At 44.1% G+C, this 21898-nt stretch overlaps 1 long non-coding RNA gene across 1 annotated transcript in view; it reads left to right on the top strand.

Moving 5' to 3' along the window:
• The window catches only part of LOC130275633 (uncharacterized), a 50442-nt gene extending 39821 nt beyond the window's left edge, over positions 1 to 10621 (top strand). Inside the window, exons 2-3 of the long non-coding RNA XR_008844850.1 lie at positions 5293 to 5381; positions 10467 to 10621. This is a non-coding gene — a long non-coding RNA (uncharacterized LOC130275633). The remainder of the gene's footprint in view (positions 1 to 5292; positions 5382 to 10466) is intronic.
• Positions 10622 to 21898: the final 11277 nt, after the last annotated feature.

Consider the following 21898-nt stretch of genomic DNA (forward strand, 5'->3'; position numbering starts at 1 on the left):
GTGCTACCCTCTCCGGAAACCAAGCCATCTCCGCCGGCCCAGATACAAAAGAGGGCGAATCTCAAACTCACAACACCCCATCCTATCAAAGAAAAGCAAAACCCAAAACAGACAAAAAAGTCGAAACTGAATAATCGGGGGGCGGGGAGCAAAAAAGAAAAAAGGGGGGGGGGGCGCCCCACAGCCGCCCCATCAAGCAATAGGAGGACAACCCGAAAAAACAGTAATTCGCTATCACCCATGCAGCACAAGCTGCGCTACCTGGATCGCCGAAGCAGTCTCGGACAAAAAAGGGGGCCTTTAATTTTTTTTGTTTATTTATTTTACTGTTTCGCGAATTGCACAAAATAGGCACCCAAAAAACAGAAACCCCAGTCCCAGATGAGAAGAAAGGAAGTGCCCCATCCACGTAGCCCCGAAAAAGCCAGTGCAAACCTCGGAAGAGCAAAAGGACGCAAAAGCGACAACCAAAAATCCGACCCGCAGCTGCCACCAAGTGACCCAAAACTGATAGGAAAAACCGGTCGCCGACAGCAAGGCCACCCACTCGCGGTCCCAGACCCTAGGTACACACCAACATCCCACCAACCTCAAAGTAGAAAAGAAAAAATTACCCCCCGCCATGCGCCAACCGCACCCCACTGGGTCGCAGCACAGTGGGAAAGCCACCCACCTGTTTTTTCCTTTTTTTTTTTTTTTTTTAGAATAGAAGGTGATTCACATGAACAGGTGAAGATACCCGGCGTCATGTACTAAGAATGTTATTTGGATGCACAGAGAACACAGCCCAAATCTCGAACCTCCTTGGAGAGGTGACACCGCAGTTAACTGACGTCATCACATCCTATGAAAACGAAATAGGAATAAACATCAGAGCCTGTAAGGTTACTACAAAGGGCATTCCAGGTACGAAAAACAAATCCCCTATCCACAGACACATTTGAAACCTCCGGGACCCACCTCCACTGTAGACATCCCGGTCTCCACACCACCAACCACTCGCAAACGCCTTACCGTGAGTGTGACCAAGCCGCAGGAGCCACCAAAGCGGACCAAGAAATACACACCACACTCCACGATGCAAACCTTCCGACTCCGCCCGAGGGAGCAACCTCCGGAACCACTGCCAGAGAAAAACGGGACAAAGCGTCAACACCCAATACCAACCCCAGGGAGCACAGCCCCAAAATAAATCGTAACTCCAAACAGCGAAGCACTAGGCGCAACAAGCAGAACACAGGAAGAAATCCGCAAGAGTAATATCAGTGACAACTCCCCGAATGTCAGACCGACAACACGCCACGATCACTCAAAGCACCCCAGAAAAGAAGAAAAGTAACACCAAATTAGAGCGCTACCAAGTGCAGGGGCCAAGCCAACCCACATAGTATCGTTACAAGTCCAGAACATGAGCTGCCGAAGCAAGCACCCAAAGTCCCACAACCAATACCAAGGCAAAAGCGCAAACAAAACCCAAGCATGGCAGAAACCCACTGACTACCAAGACAAAGGGCTAAACCACCCAGCAGCACCACTGGGAAACCAAACCACACCAACAACCAACCAAACCAGCCACATCCGGAAACAGAGCGAGCTTCCCGTGAGCTGCAACGGGGGACAGAAAGCAGGCCTGTCCACTGCACAACATATGAAAAAATCCCAACCAGCCGAAACGTCAGCCCTTAGCGCACCCGGGGCACATATGCGGGGGCACAGATACCACAAACTCCGCCCGGAACCATATTCCACGTGGAACAATCAGGAAACCAGCAAGGACCGTAACCGGGGCACCTAGCGAGCCCCGAAGAAACCAAAACAGAGAAAACGCAATCACACCCTGACCACAGGAAAGCAGCAGACCAACGCCAACGCGGCATGCGGAACCCATGCTAATCTACTCAGTATTGTTCCAATTTTAACATATGTGCTGCCGAAGCGAGCACCAACTATGGAACGCTTCACAATTTGCGTGTCAGCCTTGCAACAACAAACCACACCCCCACAAGCGCAGAGAACAGGAGAATCACCCTCCGGAATACAACCACGAACAGAAGAACTCACAAGGCAAGGCAAACAGAGACTCAAGCGAACCTACCCCCGGAGACTCAAGCGAAACCTACCCACCGACCACATCAGCTAAAGCACCCAAAACGACATACAGAAGTCCCATGCCTACCAGAGATTGGGAAAATACGGAGAGATAAACCAAACAAAGGGGGAGAAAACCAAAAGAAACAAAACCGTAACTGGGTGGCACCCACCGAATCAGGATAAGGAACAAGCCTCAAGAGCCAAGTCTGCCAAACCCCGGCCACCCAGAGCATAAGGCCAAAAGAGCACTCACCCAAGCGCGCACCGCAGAAAACGATACCCTACCAAAGCACCCTGCCAAGAAGAGACGTACCCAACTCCCAACCAGAGACCAAACTCAACATACACACAGAAACAAAAGGATGAACACTGCACAGAATTCAGCCATAAGCACACTAACCGGGGAAGGCGCCAAGCCCCGCATCAGAACACTCACCAATTCCAGAAGATGGAGAAGCCAACAGCTGGAAGAACCACTTCACCACCGCCGCAGGCGTGGGGGACATTGGAGAGGCAGGAGGAAGAAGGACAGCAGCGGCAGCAGGGGGGGGGGTTTGGGAACACGGGGCGGAGAGGTGATAGGGGGGTGCAGACGCAGTGGGGTGGGGTAAGGGGAGAGGTGCCAGCGTGGGCGGGGTGAGAAGCTGGGTAAATGAGAGGGGACGATATGAAAGCTCAAATAGTTTGCGCCGTAATACAAAGTATCCCGCAGTACCCTTGCCATTTTCTCTGATTTTTTTTTTTTTGTGTGTGAACGCCGTTTATTAATACATACGGTAGAAAAATTGATCGAATATGCTAAACAGAAATGTCATATGTGTATTAAATTACCAATATTATTTATTATGTATTTCACATGTATAGTGAAATTTTATATTTATTTATTTCTTTTAATTAAAAATGATTTTATTTGATTTATTCATTTATTCACATTCGCGTGCACGCCATAGACGGAACACTTCAAACGACAACATATTGTTATAACCCAGACATGCACGCATGCGGAGATACCACATACGTGCATGTCTGCAACACACAGAATTTTTTTTTTTTAGTTATACATATATACATACATACATACACATATACACACTGTTATTTCTTTTTTTATTGATTTAAAAAAATTATTGATTTATTTTTATTTTTTTATTTATTCATTTATATATATATATATATATATATATATATATATATATATATATATATTTTTTTTTTTTTTTTTTTGGGATGGGGAAAAGGGGGCAAACCAAACTTATATTATTGAAGGGTTAAATGACCTTTATCGACTTAACTTTTTTATTTTTTTTTGCAATGTTATAGCTCCATAGGAGCCATAACCCTGCACACACTGCTCCTAACACTGATCACTTGCCATGTATTAACGATTGATTGCTCAAGCCTGAATTTCAGGCTTTGAGCAATCAATCAATGAGCGGACGCGCAGGAGGCAGGTAAGTGACCCTCCTGCTGCGTCCCAGCTGATCGGGACATCGCGATTAGATCGCGATTGTCCCGATCAGCCCGACTGAGCAGCCGGGATGCTCGAAATCACACCTTCAGACGCGGCGATGAACTTAGATCACCGCGTCTAAAGATGTAATGCCGGACAACTGCCCGATCGGCGATGTCCGGCATAGCATGGGTCCTGGTTGCTAAGAGCAACCGGGACCCACGGATACAATGCGCTCACCTTGTGAGCGCGCATTATATCTGAAGGAGCGCAAATGGACATTAATAAGCGTCCATTTGCGCATAAGAAGTTAAAACAGCAGCAGCCCCCCAGGGGCCGCTGCCTCCAGAGCCAGAGGGGAACAGGGGGGGGGGGGGGAAGGAGGGGACCGCAAAGAGGAAAAAGAAACGGAGGGGACAAGGAGGGGGACGGGGGGGGGGACAGGGAAAACAGCAGAGCATGCTCATAAGGAGCACGCCCTGATGGAAGCATACAGGCACAGGCAGGGGAGAGGGCTTTGGCCACGGGCAGGGAAGAGGGCAAAAGGAACGGGCGGGACAGGGCTCACAGGGGCTATAGTGGTTAGGAGAGCAGGACTGTGAGAGGTCCGCCAGCCTCCCGAACCCGCCTCGGGTGCAACAGGAGGGGAGGCCAGCTCAGCCATAAGGGAGCATGCCAGCCCTCACCCTCCTGCTCCATCCAGGCCACAAATAAAAGGAAGACACATACCAGCCAGCAGTCAAAACTCCGGGTCCTGAGCAGATTGAGGGGGGAAGGGAGGCACCACAGCTATAAATACCCAGGGGAGGGCCCCTGAAAGCTATTAAACCCCTAATTGGTGCACTCCTTCCCCCCCACCCATGGGACATACCACTATAGTTAACAACAAGTTTTTACAGGCGGGGGAGGGGGCTAAAAACCTTGCCTGTATATTTCTTAACCCCTTAACTGCTCACCAGTCAGGGGGCAAGCTAGTTATGCACAGCTTGCCCCTCCAATAAAACCTGTATAACCCCTTTAAGGTTTGAACATTGAATACAAACAGAATATTAGTTGTCATGTGATCTCTTCCCAAATCTTCTTTACCTAACAGTTTGGTCTAATTTTAGTAAAAATAATGTGTTGATTTTTCATATTTGCAAATGTTGACTTTGGTGGAAACAATATAGGTTTTGTTTTAGTTTTAATTGGTTGACTAAAATGTTGATTTTAGTTATAGTTTTAGTTATCATACACTGATACAGAATCTTGCCAGAGGCGCAAGAGTCAATAGGTACGCCTCTACCTCTAAATAATACAGCACTGTTTTTTGTTTTTTTTTAAATAATAGGGCTAACCCAAATGCCAATTTTTACTGTCACACCATGAGGTGTCCCCAGTCATGGCTGCAGCACAAGGGCAAATGCTCAAAGATTACAGCAGCACTCTGCTAAAACACGTGAAAACGAAATTTAGGAAACATTTTGAACTGATATACTGCTGTATTTTTCTATACATGCAAAAGGAGGTTCTTAGCACACATTTTGATCAAACTATGCACTCTTCTCATCTGTCGGAGGTTGGTTTCGATTACACCAAATGAATGTATCAGCAGAAAATGACCTATTGTTCAAATAATGTTTTTATGTTAAACATCTTTTTTTTTATAATTTTTCTCATTTATGTAATTTTTCTAATTTTCCATTTTGTTTACTATATTTTAAATTAATCCTGAAATCTCCATGTTTACAAGTTTCCATTTTGGCTGCTAGGCCTAAAGCTAAGCTGACATTTCCTATTCTGTCTGTGGTGATAAGGAGGAGGCTGCTGGAAAGTGATCTGTACAGCATTACAGTGAAAGGTGAAAAGATAACACAACATTTACAACAGCTGACGATCAAATGGCTCTGCTCCACATGTATGCCCTAAACATAGAGCATCGGGTGCAGCGCAGGAGGCTCGTGATGTCACGGCCACACCCTGCTTGTGATGTCATGGTCATACCCCCTCAATGCAAGTCTATGGGAGGGGGCGTGACAGCCGCCACCCCCCCTCCCATAGACTTGCATTGAGGGGGCGTGGCCGTGATGTCACGAGTGGGGCGTGGCCGTGATGTCACAAGCCTCCGCTCCGCATCGCCAGTCATCCGGCATGGAGCAAAGTTTGTCTGGGGTGCCACAGCCGAGATCGCGGTGATCCCCAGCGGCGGGACCCCCACGATCAGACATCTTATCCCCTATCCTTTGGATAGAAGATAAGATGTCTAAGGGCAGAGTACTCCTTTAATGTCTAACATTTGTATAGCTAGAAGTTAACAATCGCAGGCTATTCCTATACACTTGATAATGGTCAGTGACTGTCTGACTAACATTATTAAGGATAACAAAGCCCAGTTTGAGGAGATATGGCAGCCTTTGTTGTCTATAGATAAGTTAACATGATAATACAGAGTGATCATGAACCTTTGGAATTTTGTGTTTGCCCTTCCCCCGGTTTGTCTTGTTTTCCCACTTGTGTCTTGTCTGTCGGTTTCTTTGTAGGTCAGGGGCAGGGTGCCTCTCTTTTCTTTTTATTTCTTTAGTAAGGTAATTGGTAAGTCTGGACACAACTTGTTGGTTGTTGAGGTGGACATCTCTATAGTAAGTTGGTGGAAGTTATGTGAGGATGTGATTGCTGTTTTACCCTTTTCATACTATGCAATATGTTGTATTCTGTTTGAGTTTACGCTCAATCTTTGTTCCTTCATAATATTCAGTTTTACTTATATATTTATTTTTATTATTATCTTTTCATTATTACTTATTTTCATTATTTCCCCGCACTGCTATGCACGGCTATATCTGTAGTCAGCTTCGCAACTGACCCTCCTGCCTGCGCAGTTGCTCCGTACATCAGTGCTACTGCTTACACTCACATTTTTGTTGTCTGCCTTTCTGAATTACTACTGTATATAACTATTTTCTTATTGACATCAGGCAGCAGCAGAGAACGGTGCTGGAGCAAAAGTGTCAGCACCGAGTGATTGAACAACCTAATGTCAGAGTGGCGTGCGGCACCTTGTGTCCAGTTTTCTTACAGGAGGATGGCAATACAATGGTAAGGCTGCATTCACATAATGTTTTGTAGTTTTGGTGACTGGATCCGACTGGGAAATGTGAAAACCAAGTGCTCCCTTATCCCAGCCGGACCCAGCCCATATCTCATTTGTTTGAATCAGAAAGTGACTCCAGTAAGCTCATTTTTGCCCCACATAGGGTTTTCTGGCCGGACTGAAAAAATATAGCATACCACTGTTTTCAGTCCGGTCAGAAAAACGGATACGGGGAAAAAAATGAGCTTACTGGAGTCACTTTCTGCCTCTGGTCTGCTGATTCAAATTAATGAGATATAGGCCGGGTCCGGCTGGGATACGGGAGCACTTGGTTTTCACATTTCCCAGCTGGATCCGGTCACCATAACTACAAAACGTTATGTGAATGTAGCCTTATTGTGATTACAGGCATTGGAACAGCAGGAACAGCGGCACTAACATATATAGAATCTTTTCTTGCAACAATTTATTGTATCATTCAGCAGTTTTGGCAGCTTCTTTGGAACATTGCTTCATTTCAAGTCTTATGGTTTTTCTTTTCAGCTACTTAAACTTAACAGATTTATGAAATACAAAACCTTTTTTACTATTGGATCATTATTTGAATATTTGCTATTATTGCTATGATTTTTTATTTAGTGCTGTATAATTTATGGGTTATATAGACTACTTTTATTGATTTATATTTATAGGTGTGAATTGCCCCCACAAGGGCCCTGTGGAGTTCAATTTTCTTTTTGTGTAGTTTGGGTATTTTTTTTTTTTATAAATGTTTGTCCATTTAATGCTAGAGCCACATTAGTGTTTATTCTTTGTATATTCTTTTCCCATCTAGGGTATTGGTGGACTATTTATGAGCTCGGATTCCAGGCAGGGATTGAGCCTTATTCATTTGTCTTCTTTTTGGATGTACTGTATTAGTTTAGGTGGTGTAAATGTATTTATAAACTCCAGCTTTTAAAAACATTGGGGGAGATTTATTAAACATTGTGCAGAGGAAAAATTGCCCAGTTGCCCATAGCAACCAATATAATTGCTGCTTTCATTTTTCAGAGGTCTCTTTAAAAATTAAAGAAACGATCTGATTGGTTGCTATGGGCAACTGGGCAACTTTTCTCTGCACATGTTTTGATAAATCTCCCCCATTTTCCCTACTTAGAGGTTGGACATCCCACGATCTTTGGAACGAGGCTCCCTGCTGCATTACATGTATTCTCTGTGGGAGCACTAGAAAAACAGGAGTGGTGTACTGGGGTATCTCTCTCACCGATAAAGAATTCATGGAGTGTGTACTGACCCCCCCCCCCCCCCCAAATCTCCATACAGTTGGGAGATTCAGTGACACATTCAGTGACACATAGCTAGCATAGATTTATTGCCGCTATGTACTTACTGTCAGGTCTATGCTACATCTCCCCACTACTCTGGCAACATTTCATCTTCCACACAACACCTTTTTGCATTGTCCATTAGAGGTACAGGTCAAAGGACACTTCAAGGTACTTTAGGCATAGATAATATATATGTTTTTTTATACATATTCACAATTAAAGTGAACCTGTCATCACTTTCATGCTGCCTGAACCACAAGTCATTCTGCCTCCCCCGCCGGTCCTGATTTATTAATATACCCAAACAGGAAAAGACCTATCAATCAAGGCCAACGGGGGAGGCATTGACCACCAGGAACCACCCCAATTACTTGTGGTTCAGGCAGCATGAAAGTGATAACAGGCTCCCTTTAGGGCTAATTAAAGCATGTGTAATCTCTAATTTACAACAAAATAAAATCTAACAACATGAAATATAACATTTTTCAGGATATTTCTTCTGCTGAAATATACACTGCTCAAAAAATTTAAGGGAACACTTAAACAACACAATATAACACCAAGTCAATCACACTTCTGTAAAATCACACTGTCCACTCAAAGCAACACTGATTGATAATCAATTTCACATGCTGTTGTGCAAATGGGAGGCCATCATATGTCGATTTGATCATATGTCGGGGCCATCGCATGTCGGGGGGTTACTGTACTTATTTAAAACAGAACAAAGGAATACAACAAAAATAGAGAAACAGAAACATAGCTGCACATCCACAATTTGTATTTTGATCTATATGTTTCTTAGCATAATTTCAAAAACTAACAGGTTGTTACTACAGTGATCCTCCAACATACGATGGCCCCAACATACGATCGTTTCAACATACAATGGCCTCTCAGAGGCCATCGTACGTTAAAAGCAGCATCAACATACGATGATTCTGTGTGTTGGGGCTATCACAAAAACGGCTATCCGGAAGCACTGACTGCTTCAGCTGCCACCGGATAGCCGTTTAATATGCCCCATGTGCCCCGCTCAATGATATTTACATGTCCCCGCCGCTCCGGCCCATCAGTTCGCTGCTCTTCTGCTTCCGCTGCGCTGCGCTGTTGCGTTCCTTCGCCATCATCCCTTCGCCGCTCAAGCCACCCTGTCATCCAGTAGTGGTGGCGTGAGTGGCGACGTGATGATGGCGAGAGGGCGACAGCACAGGGCCGACGTAGTGATATGGCAGCAGAGGAGCACTGACAGGCCGGAGCTGCTGGCACATGAGTATCATTGAGCATCTCTCGGTGTGCCTCCATGTATAGTGTCAGTTTGGTTTCAACATACGATGGTCTGCCTGAAACCAATTACCATAGTATTTTGAGGGACCACTGTATACATTTTGATCAAAAAGTATAAGCCCACTCGCCACGTCAAGGCCACCTAGTCAGAGTGGGTTCCTAACCTAACCTCTGGCAGGAAGCACGATAGGTGTTCACATTGGTGTGGTGCTCTCCGGTGGTCATTGTTACTGTGGTGCTTTGTCTGCGGAGTTGCCAGGGGCTTGGTCTGGCAGCAGTGGGACTGCCTGGCCACTGGGTCATTCCACCTGTGGGCTTGGTGTCGCGGTGGCAGTGGTTGCCGCCCGACGCTACGCCAGTGTTAGGTTAGGGACCCACTAAAGCGGTCACTTTCTCTTTTATTTTTCAAACTCTTCACTTGTTGCACAAGATTCTACATTTACTCATCTTATATGTAAATAAGCTTCTTATAAACCCTCTGAACAGTCTCAGTCCTGTATCTAATTTTCATGCTAAGCCAAATACATTCACGACTGCCATCTGTGCTTTGTGCATAATCCATAATGAATTTTTTAAACCAAAAATCCAGTGCGGATTAATTCTAGAATATATCATAAATCTTTAACATATTCTAGGATTAGCCAATTGTGTTACTTTAGCCAGTTAGGCAGCACATGATGTGAATCTCTCGTTTAACTACACCTAAAGGATGTGATATTGGATTGAGATCTGGTGACTGTGGGGGCCATTGAAATCCAGTGACCCCTTTGTCATGTATGAGATGATGTCATGTGACATGGTGTATTATCCTGCTGGACGTATCCATCAGAAGATGGGTCCATTGTGGCCATAAAGGGATGGACAAGATCAGCAACACTACTCAGGTAGGCTGTTGTGTTTAAACCATGCTCAATTGGTATTAAAGAGCCCACAGTGTGCCAAGGCAGGATGGATCCATACTTTAATGTTTATGCTAAATTCTGACCCTGCCATCTGAATGTCGCAGTTGGAATCGAGACTCATCAGACCAGGCTCCATTGTACAATTTTGGTGAGCCGGTGCAGTTTCCCGTTCTTAGCTTAAAGGAGTGACACTCAACGTGGCCTTCTGCTGCTTAGTCCATCTGCTTCAAGGTTGGACATGTTGTGCATTTAGAGATGGTATTTTGCAGACCTTGGCTGTAACAAGTGGAAATTTGAATAACTGTTGCCTTTCTGTTTCTTTCATGTTGAACCAGTCTGCTCATTCTCCTTCAACATCAACAAGGCATTTTCGTCCACACAAGTGTCGCTAACTGGATATTTTCTCTGTAAACCCTAGAGACGGTTGTGTGTGAAAATCCCAGTAGATCAGCAGTTCCTGAAATACTCAGACCAGCCTGTCTTGCACCAACAACCATTACACATTAAACATTACTTAAATACCCTTTGTTCCCCTTTTTTTTTTTTACTTGAGCAAGTTGTCTGGACAACATATACATGCCAAAATGCATTGAGTTGCTGCCATGTGATTATCTGATTACCTATTAGTGTTAACAAGCAATTGAACAGGTGTAACTAATAAATGGACAGTGGGGGAGATTTATCAAAACTTGTGTAGAGGAAGAAGAGTGGTGAAGTAAATTCAAATGGATTTCTTGGCATTTCCACTGAAAGGTGTGTTATGTACAAACGTGACCATATACAACTTGGGCAAATGTACAAAGATCACAGAGAAGCCCAACTTACAATGTCATAATAATGTCTACTAATTAATGCGGCACAAATATTACTGCTACAATGTGTCATATGTCGTATTTTAAGAAAATAATAAAAAGGAAAAAGAAAATGAAGAAGATAAACAAAAACACCTGCACAAACATCATTACCAAAAACCACATTTAATATGTTCTTAGCAACCTAATAAAATAAAATACAACCATCTGACAAATTTTGGCTCAGAAAAGACTGCTGATCTCAAACAGTGTCACAGTTAAATGCAGAGTCAAAGTTGTAGCATTTTTTTTTTTTTTTTTTAAACCTCCTGTAAATATTTTTCCATCAAAAAGCCACTTAAAAAGGTATGGCCGCCAGTTTTTTTTTTTGTTTATTTATTTTATTTTTTAACTCCACCACAAATACTTTTAAAAATATAACAGATTTGCAACTGGTCTTAATCCTTAATGTAACATTTTCTAACATTTGTCTTCTGCAGCTTGCATATTTTAAAATACAGTACAAGCTGCTGAGTGCCGTATAGTGCTCTGTTTTGTTTATTAAATTATTTTTTAGGTTTTATCTTTAATAGCATTCAGGAGTGAAAGCGGATGGCTGCACATGGCAGAATTTGTGCGGACATTCCACGCGTTTGCCCAATACGGTGGCGCTGATACCGATCGGAAATGTGCCATTTCCTTGCGATGTCCACAGAAAGAATAGACATGACTATTCATTCTGCAGATGCCGGAATTTGAATTTCAGCGGCAGAAACATCTGGCGCGTAAATTCGGCAGTGTGAACAGTGCAATCAATGGGACTCTGTTGCAGCACAATATCCGGCGCAGAATATTCTATGCAAATTCCGCAGTGTAAATTAAAAACAATTGCACATGTTTTATTTATGAAAGTACATATAGTCATGGCCGTAAATGTTGGCACCCCTGAAATTTTTCAAGAAAATTAAGTATTTCTCACAGAAAAGCATTGCAGTAACAAAAGTATTTGCTATACACATGTTTATACACATGTATTTGTGTGTATCGGAACTAAACCAAAAAAGGGAGGAAAAAAAGCTAATTGGACATAATGTCACACCAAACTCCAAAAATGGGCTGGACAAAATTATTGGCACCCTTTCAAAATTGTGGTTAATAAGATTGTTTCAAGCATGTGATGCGCCTTTGAACTCACCTGGGGCAAGTAACAGGTGTGGGCAATAGAAAAATCACACCTCAAAGCAGATAAAAAGGAGAGAAGTTCCCTTACTCTTTGCATTGTGTGTCTGTGTGTGCCACACTAAGCATGGGCAACAGAAAGATTAGAAGAGAATTGTCTGATGACCCGAGAACCAAAATTGTGGAAAAATATCATCAATCTCAAGATTACAAGTCCACTCCAGAGATCTAGATTTGCCTTTGTCCACAGTGTGCAACATTATCAAGAAGTTTGCAACCTATGGCAATGTAGCTAATCTCCCTGGGCGTGGACGGAAGAGAAAAATTGATGAATGGTGTTGACGCTGGTTAGTCCAGTTGGTGGATAAGCAGCCCCAAACAAGTTCCAAAGATATTCAAGCTGTCCTGCAGGCTCAGGGAGCATCAGTGTCAGCGTGAACTATCCGTCGACATTTAAATGAAATGAAACACTATGGCAGGAGACCCAGGAGGACCCCACTGCTGACACAGAGACATAAAAAAGCAAGACTACATTTTGCCAAAATGAACTTGAGTAAGCAAAAATCCTTCTGGGAAAATGTCTTGTGGACAGATGAGACCAAGATAGAGCTTTTTGGTAAAGCACATAATTCTACTGTTTACTGAAAACAGAATGGGGTCTACAAAGAAAAGAGCACAGTACCTACAATGAAATATGGTGGAGGTTCAATGATGTTTTGGGGTTGTTTTTCTGCCTCTGGCACTGGGTGCCTTGAATGTGTACAAGGCATCATGAAATCTGAGGATTACCAATGGATTTTGGGTCAGACTGTACAGCCCAGTGTCAGAAAGCTGGGTTGGTGTCAGAGATCTTGGGTCTTCCAGCAGGACAATGACCCCAAACATACGTATAAAAGCACCCAGAAATAGATGACAACAAAGCGCTGGAGAGTTCTGAAGTGGCCAGCAATGAGTCCAGATCTAAATCCCATTGAACACCTGTGGAGAGATCTTAAAATTGCTGTTGGGAAAAGGCGCCCCTCCAATAAGAGAGACCTGGAGCAGTTTGCGGAGGAAGAGGGGTCCAACATTCCGGCTGAGAGGTGTAAGAAGCTTATTGATGGTTATAGGAAGCGACTGAATAAGGGAATAAACATGTATAGCAAAACACGTGTTACTGCAATCATTTTCTGTGAGAAATACTTCATTTTCTTGAAAAATTTCAGGGGTGCCAACATTTACGGCCATGACTGTACAATACAATAAAAAAAAGTTCTAAGAAGTCCAAACCTTTAAGTTTATTGGTGTTGCAAATGAATAATACAGGTGTATAGTATATGTAAACTTTACGTGGCCTATGTCTCACCGAATAGACTGTTTTTAACGGATAAAGAGATTTCAAAAAGCAAAAAAAAAGCATTACTAATCTGCACAGGTACTTAGAATTCCTATGATATTAGCTCTTTATATAACTTGTGTTGAGAGCTGCACAGTATATCAATTTTCATTTTATATATGTTGTTCTTTTGTTTACCTACATCAATGTTTTCCAAACACTGTGTCTCCAGCTGTTGCAAAACTACAACTCCCAGCATGCCCGGACAGCCAAAGGCTGGGAGTTGTAGTTTTGCAACAGCTGGAGACATACTGTTTGGAATTCATTAGCCTAAACCATTAAAAGGGAACAAGGGTTCTGCTAAGCCCTTGATTTTTAACCCCTGTCTTCCATGGCAGGCCTACCCAAGACCACTCCTACAATTTGAGGTTATAATCTTTTTTCTGTATCATTAGGGTATGCACCTTTATACTTTGAACTTTATTATTATTACTTTTATTGGGTTGTATTGGTGCTGTAAACTACTAATACAGATAAGAGCTCGTTCACACTGCCATTTTGCTTTGGTAAATGGAGCTCTGTCAATTACGATAAAATACCGAATCCCCAACGTATCCAATTCAAGTCAATTGGATTCGTCAGGACCTGGTGGTGTCAGCTGACCCCAGAAGGGTCAGAGCACAACAGCAGTGTGAACTTAGCCTAAGAAATATAATCCCTCTAAAGTGGAGCCAATCTACAGTAATTCCCCAAAACCAAATCTACAGTAATTCCCCAAATCCAAATCACAGAAATTTTCCTTGCAGACATTGCCCCTGTGAACATAGCCTAAGGGTACATTCACACGAGCGGACCCACAGCGTATTTTTCACGCTACAGATCCGCCACTGAAGGACCCCTGCATGGTGGCTTTACATGTGTATGCTCAGAGCAGCAATACACCGCTATGAGCAGACACACTGCGATGTGTGAGTCGCAGAGCGCATGCGCAGTATACCCGCACATCGCGGCAGCTCTCAGCCTAGATCATGGAGTAAGGGGAGCAGCCGCGATGTGTGCGAGTACACCGCGCATGCACGGCAACTCACATCGCAGTGTGTCTGCTCGTAGCGGCGTGTTGCCGCTCCGAGCAGGCACATGTAAAGCCACCATGCAGGGGTCCTTCAGCGGCGGATCTGCACTGTAAAATACGCTGTGGGTCCGCTCTTGTGAACGTACCCTAAGGCAGTGTTTCCAAACCAGCGTGTCCTTGGAATCGGAACAGCAGCAGGAAGACCTGTCGCTTTAACAAAAGTCATGGACTCATTGTTTTACTATGCAAAGATACGTACCCACCATATGTAAAAATAGCGCATTATAGAACTTTATTTTTTTTTAGATAGCACCAGGTCCATTAGAGTCCGTGGCTGTGTTTCCCAACCAGTGTGCCTCCAGCTGTTGCAAAACTACAACTCCCAGCATGCGCAGACAGCTTTTGACAAGAGTTTATATTTATGACAATAAATAAAAGGAGGTCTGAGAACAATGCATCTCTCCATGAAATATAAGCACCTCTATAGGACTAAAGTAACCACCTACCTATATGATTCACTCAACTGTAACTGTACAACACCGATGGAAACAGCAACATTGTTAGAATATGGAAATAAATACAGTTAAAAAAAAAGAATTTACCAAAGAAACTTTTTTTTTTTTTTTTTTTCTGAATCGCAAAGCATATACACACTGTGCTTCATATTTCCTTTTAAATAATGTAAAAAAAAACCATTTAACTACAATGGACCAGGATCTCTGTCTCTGCCTGTGTATGAGCCTCTAAGGCTAGGTTCACACTACGGAATGTAATTCCACTTAGAAATTACAGCATGAACGTTTTAGGTTCCTTTGAACATCACAACATACAGATTGGACCAGTGTTTCCCAAACAGTGTGCCTCCAGCTGTTGCAAAACTACAACTCCCAGCATGCCCAGACAGCCGAAGGCTGTCTGGGCATTCTGGGAGTTATAGTTTGGCAACAGCTGGGGACACACTGTTTGGAATTCACTGACCTAAACCCTTCGACTATGTTCACACGGTGGAATTTCGGTGGCAGATGTTTCTGTAGCAGAAATCCAGATTCCGGAATCCGCAGAAAGAATAGACGTGTATACTCTTTCTGCGGAGTCTGCACGGAAATGCATTGCTGTCTATGAGATGGCGCATCTCCGAGTGGTCCCAGCGCCGGCGTATTCTGCCGGTGTAATTTTTCCATGCATACATTCGCCTGTGTGAACATAGCTTTAAAAGGGAACCAGGGTTATTCAGCAGAGTCCCTGTGCTATCAATGGGATTCCACTGTACAGTGCACATTACAGAATTTCCGCCACCTAAATTATTATCTCTGTTTTTTTTGGTGGAATCCATCTGGAATACATTGGCGTACGGCAATGTATGCATGTTTTCAGCGCTGACCGATTCAGTCGGTTCTGGCTGCACTCGGAATCTAGAGCTAGAATTTTTCTGGCCACAGATTCCACAGCGTGACCCGAGCCTAAAATATCTTTTCCACACATATTACCACAGGCTTAATGGGGAGAAGTTTTCTACAGAAAATCGTTTCCATACTGTAAACCAGACGGGTGCAGTGTGACCGGCAGGCAGTAGATTTGGTCAACGTCCCTGCTGCACCCCAGAATCCGAGGCCAAAATAGTTACGTTACAAAATGATAAACAATAAATATTCTCAAAAATAAGTGTTCTGCTAATACAAAACTGTGTCTAAGCTTTTCAAGCCTTTGTTCATTCATATATAACGGCAGCCGGTTAAGACCGCCAGAAAATACCTGCATCTTGGGTTTGGCAATTAACCAACAACTGCACCAAATGGTTGACTTGGGTTCTTAAAGATGACAAAAAACATATGAGATAGCTGTTTGCCTACAAGATGGATGGATGCACAGGTCAGCTGAGTGTGCATGTTTAAATTTAATTTAATCTCCGGCGAAAAAAACCATAGGATAGGGGATAAGTAGCTGATCGCGGGGGTCTGACCGCTGCGCCCAACCCCCCCCCCCCCCCGCGATCACCGGGATGGGATCCCGCTGCTCAATGAGGAGCGTGTGCTGCAGCCAGCACGCGCTCCGTTCATTCCTTTGGGAGCTCTGAAAAGACCCGAGTACAGCTCTCGGGAATCATCGGCGCTGCTATAGAAATTAATGGAGTGCGTACAGTCTACCGGTAGACGACACGCGCTCCTCACTGAGAGCGCTGGGGTCCCTTCCCGGTGATCACGGGGGTCCCAGCGGTCGGATCCCTCCACGATCAGCTACTAATCTCCTATCCTGTGGATAGGGTATACGTTTTTTTTTTCATCCCGCCGGAGTACTCCTTTAATTTTGGTAGCGGCTTGATGTTTTTGCATTTTAGAATCCAATAAGCCTGACTTCTTCCCACTGTACTTTGTTGTGCTTTGAGTGGTAAAGGGAATATCTGGTCCTTTATAAACAAAGCTTCATAATTTTATAGAAACTAAATGTTCTATAAGTTTGTTTAGGAAATTGTGTTTCTATTTTTCTCATAATTTTCAAGGCCTTTGTCTGCAAATGGTGAATGAAGCCATTCTTGTTTTGGGAAACCTGCTGGGGTATCATTTTTATTACTATACAATTTCTTAAGGGTTTTGCTTTGACTTATTTTTTATTGATGGCCTATCCTCTGGATAGGTCATCAATGTCAGATCCGTAAAGGGCTGACATTCTGCACCACCAACGATCAGCCATGGTGCCCACATACACAAAGAACAGAGCCAGAAGCAGACAGCTCCACACATTGTGTAGTTGCCATGCTGGGGTACTGCAGCTCAGCTCCCATAAATTTCAGTGGAAGCCAAGCCCTCAGTGAGGCCATATTCACACCTCAAAATTTCCGTGCGGAATTTCACTTGTCTATTCACAGGGCGGAATTTCCGCCTCAAATTAAAGCCCATAGACTTCTATGGGATTCCGCACTCCCATTCACACTTCTGAAATTCTGCTTGCGGAATTCCGCAAGCGTAATTTCAGAAGTATGAATGGGAGTGCGGAATCTCATAGAAAACTATTGTCTGTAATTTAAGGCGGAATTCCGCCAGTGGAAATTCCGCCATGTGAATAGACCCTAACATTGAGAGAGCATAAGGGCTCATATGGACTTATTGTATCCTCCTTCGGTTAGCAGCTCAATGGTAGGAAAATTTTAAGAACGCCAGTTTGGAAAGTTGGTTCATTTTATGTTTAGGAAACATCAGTGCAAAATTGTCCACAGCTTTTAAGCTTCCTCAGAACTTGGCGGCATTCCCCTCTCTCAGTTAACCCTCCTCACTTTTCAAAAGTGACCAGACAGGCGAAAAGTCACTAACTCTAGAACAAATAGGTATCATGTGGCCCAGTTGCACAATTGCCCTAAATGAAATTTGTTTCCCGAGAGCAAACACATTGGATAGTACCATTGCAATCTACAGATTGTCTGGATTAAAAGGGGTTATCAAGAAAAACAGAGCTAATTTCTTCAAAAACAGCACCACACCCGTCCTCAGGTTGTGCGTGGTATTACACCTTGGCTCCATTCACTTCAAATCTGCAGCTTCAAATATGTGCAGGATACTGTATGTGTGAATACAACCTAAGGGTAGGGTCACAGGTAACAGATCTGCAGCATATTTCACGCTGCAGATGTGCCATTGACAAACCCTATAGTGTGCCTCCTGCTGTGCTTGCTTTGTTTAATTGTAGCAGCAATCCGCCGCTACGAACAAATACACAGGGACATGTGATTCGCTGTGCGCATGTACAGTGTACTCCAGACATCATGGGAGGGGGAGCGACCGATGTCTGTGAGTACACTGCGCATGTGCACAGAGACTCGCAGATCCCTGTGTGCGCGCGCGCTCTAAGCGTTGGATTGCTGCTACAAGCAGTCAAAGCAGGACACACTCTAGGGGTCGGACATCGACGAATCTGCAGCGTAAAATACATTATGTGTGACCCTACCCTTATGGTCTATTCACACGTACAATATCCTGCGCAAATTTGATGCTGTGTTGAGTCAGTTAGTTTACATTAAAAGCTGCAGCATCAAATCCTCTGCCCAGGATACAGCACATGTGAATACACCCTTAAAGGGGTACTCAGTTCAAAAAATTTTTTTTTTAAATCAACTGGTGCCAGAAAGTTAAACAGATTTGTAAATGACTCCTATTAAAAAAATATTTACCCTTCCAGTACTTATTAGCAGCTATATGATACAGAGGCAATTCTATTCTTTTTTAAATTTCTTTTTTTGTCTTGTCCACAGTGCTCTCTGCTGACACCTCTGTCCGTATCAGGAACTGTCCAGAGCAGGAGAAAATCCTCATAGCAAACCTATGCTGCTCTGGACAGTTCCTGACACGGAGAGAGGTGTCAGCAGAGAGCACTGTGGACAAGACTAAAAAGAAATTTAAAAAGAATAGAATTTCCTCCGTAGCATACAGCTGTTATAAGTACTGGAAGGGTAAAGATTTTTTAAACAAATCTGTTTAACTTTCTGGCACCAGTTCATTTAAAAAAAAAGGTTTTCCACTGGAGTACCCCTTTAAGATATGTTATAGTTTTGTCCCCCAAAATTTTTATATTGCTCAGTTTTATCCTTTGTTGGAGCAGAAGAAGGGGGGAAGAACAGTGGCCGTGAGATATGTCCATGTAGAAAGTTTCACTCCTTAAAGGGGTATTCCAGGCAAAAACTTTTTTATAATATATATATATATATATATATATATATATATATATATATATATATATATATATATATCTATATCAACTGGCTCCGGAAAGTTAAACAGATTTGTAAATTACTTCTATTAACAAATCTTAATCCTTGCAATAGTTAGTAGCTTCTGAAGTTTTCTGTCTAACTGCTCAATGATGATGTCACGTCTCGGGAGCTGTGCATGATGGGAGAATATCCCCATAGGAACTGCACAGCTCCCGGGACGTGAGTCATCAGAAAGCAGTTAGACAGAAAACAGCAACTCAACTTCAGAAGCTAATAACTATTGGAAGGATTAAGATTTTTTAATAGAAGTAATTTACAAATCTGTTTAACTTTCCGGAGCCAGTTGATATATAAAAAAAAAGTTTTCGCCTGGAATACCCCTTTAACCCCTTCCCGCTATTGGACGTATGCATACGTCCAGGCGAATTACACGTTCGTGCAAATGGACGTATGCATACGTCCAAGCGATCTCCTGCTCTGCCGCGGGCAGCGCAGGAGATCGCGGGTGGGACTCAGCTGTCAATCACAGCCGGAGTCCCACCGCAGCTGCCGGGGCCGCGATCGCACCGGTCCCGGCAGCATTAACCCCATAGATGCCGTGATCAGTTCTGATCACGGCATCTACGGTGTTTGCAGGGGGAGCGCTCTCCCCCTGCCCATCAACGGCGGCGCCGCGATAAAATAAGGGGGATCGAGGGTGTCCAAGACACCCTCGATCCCCCTTGAAGAGATAGGAGTGAGGTGGCAGGGTTGCCACCCCTCCTATCCCTGCTATTGATCGGCGGAGCAGCCGACCAATAGCAGACTGGGGGCGGGGGGGTTAAAGTTTGGTTCCCCCCGCTATGCCCACTCATCGGTGTCCGGGCACAGCGGGGGGAACCGTGTAATAGCGGCGGCGGCGGCGGCGATCACTTACCCGGCGGCGGCGGCGGCTGCGATTACGGCGGCGGTGGAGGTAAGTATGACGCCGCGTGTCCAGAGTCTGTTGCCTAGCAACATCTGCAGGGCGACAGTTTAGAGAGTGGTCTCTAAACTGTCGCCCTCCAGATGTTGCAAAACTACAACTCCCACCATGCCTTGACAGCTGTTTGCTGTGTTGGCATGCTGGGAGTTGTAGTTTTGCAATATTTAGAGGGGTTCAGGCTAGAGATCACTGACAGTGGTCTCTAAACTGTAGCCCTCCAGATATTACAAAACTACAACTCCCAGCATGCCCAGACAGCAGTTTGCTGTCTTAGCATGCTGAGATTTGTAGTTTTGCAACATCTGGAGGGCTACAGTTTAGAGACCACTGTCAGTGATCTCCAGCCTGAACCCCTCTAAATCTTGCAAAACTACAACTCCCAGCATTCAGGAACAGCAAATGGCTGTCTTGGCATGCTGGGAGTTGTACTTGCGTGCCTCCAGCTGTTGCATAACTACATCTCCCAGCATTCCCTTTGTCAATCAGTACATGCTGAGAGTTGTAGTTCTGCAACAGCTGGAGGCACACTGGTTGGGAAATACCGAGTTAGGTAATAGGTTCTATTACCTAACTCAGTATTTTCCAACCAGTGTGCCTCCAGCGGTTGCAAAACTACAACTCCCAGCATGCACGTTCTGTCAGTGCATGCTGGGAGTTGTAGTTCCCCCCCCCCCCCTCCCATGTGAATGTACAGGTTACATTCACACTGGCGACGGATTACAGTGAATTCCCTGCTTCAGGTTTGAGCTGCAGCAGCCGCAGCTCAAACTCCTAGCGGGAGACTCAGTGTAATCCGCCGTCAGTGTGAATGTAACCTAAAAACACTACACTACACTAACATAAAATAAAGAGTAAAACACTACATATACACACGTACACTGCCCCCCCCCACCACCACCACCCCTTCCCCCCCAATAAAAATGAAAAACGTATCCTACAGCAGTGTTTTCAAAACGGAGCCTCCAGCTGTTGCAAAACAAAAACTCCCAGCATTTCCGGACAGCCATTGACTGTCCAAGCATGCTGGGAGTTTAGCAACAGCTGGAGGCACCCTGTTTGAGAATCACTGGTGTAGAATACCCCTATGTCCACCCCTATGCAAATCCCTAATTTAGGCCTCAAATGCACATGGCGCTCTCTCACTTCGGAGCCCTGGCGTATTTTGAAGGCAACAGTTTACGGCCACATATGGGGTATCGCCGTACTCGGGAGAAATTGCCTAACAAATTTTGGGGGGCTTTTTCTCCTTTTACCCCTTATGAAAAGGTAAAGTTGGGGTCTACACCAGCATGTTAGTGTAAAAAAAAAAACATTTTTGTACACTAACATACTGGTGTTGCCCCATACTTTAAAATTTCACAAGCGGTAAAAGAAAAAAAACCTCCAAAATTTGTAACGCAATTTCTCCTGAGGACGGAGATACCCCATATGTGGGCGCAAAGTGTTAGGGGGGCGCACAACAAGGCTCAGAAGGGAGAGTGCACCATGTAAATTTGAGGTCTAAATTGGTGATTTGCACAGGGGTGGCTGATTTTACAGCGGTTCTGACATAAGTGCAAAACAATAAATACCCACATGTGACCCCATTTTGGAAACTACACCCCTAACGGAATGTAACAAGGGGTACAGTGAGCATTTACACCTCACAGGTGTCTGACAGATCTTTGAAACAGGGGTCTGTGAAAATGAAAAATAAAATTTTTAATTTGCACAGCCCACTGTTCCAAAGATCCGTCAAATGCCAGTG

The sequence above is a fragment of the Hyla sarda genome, chromosome 6, assembly GCF_029499605.1.
Source record: "Hyla sarda isolate aHylSar1 chromosome 6, aHylSar1.hap1, whole genome shotgun sequence".
Lineage (NCBI taxonomy): Eukaryota > Metazoa > Chordata > Amphibia > Anura > Hylidae > Hyla > Hyla sarda.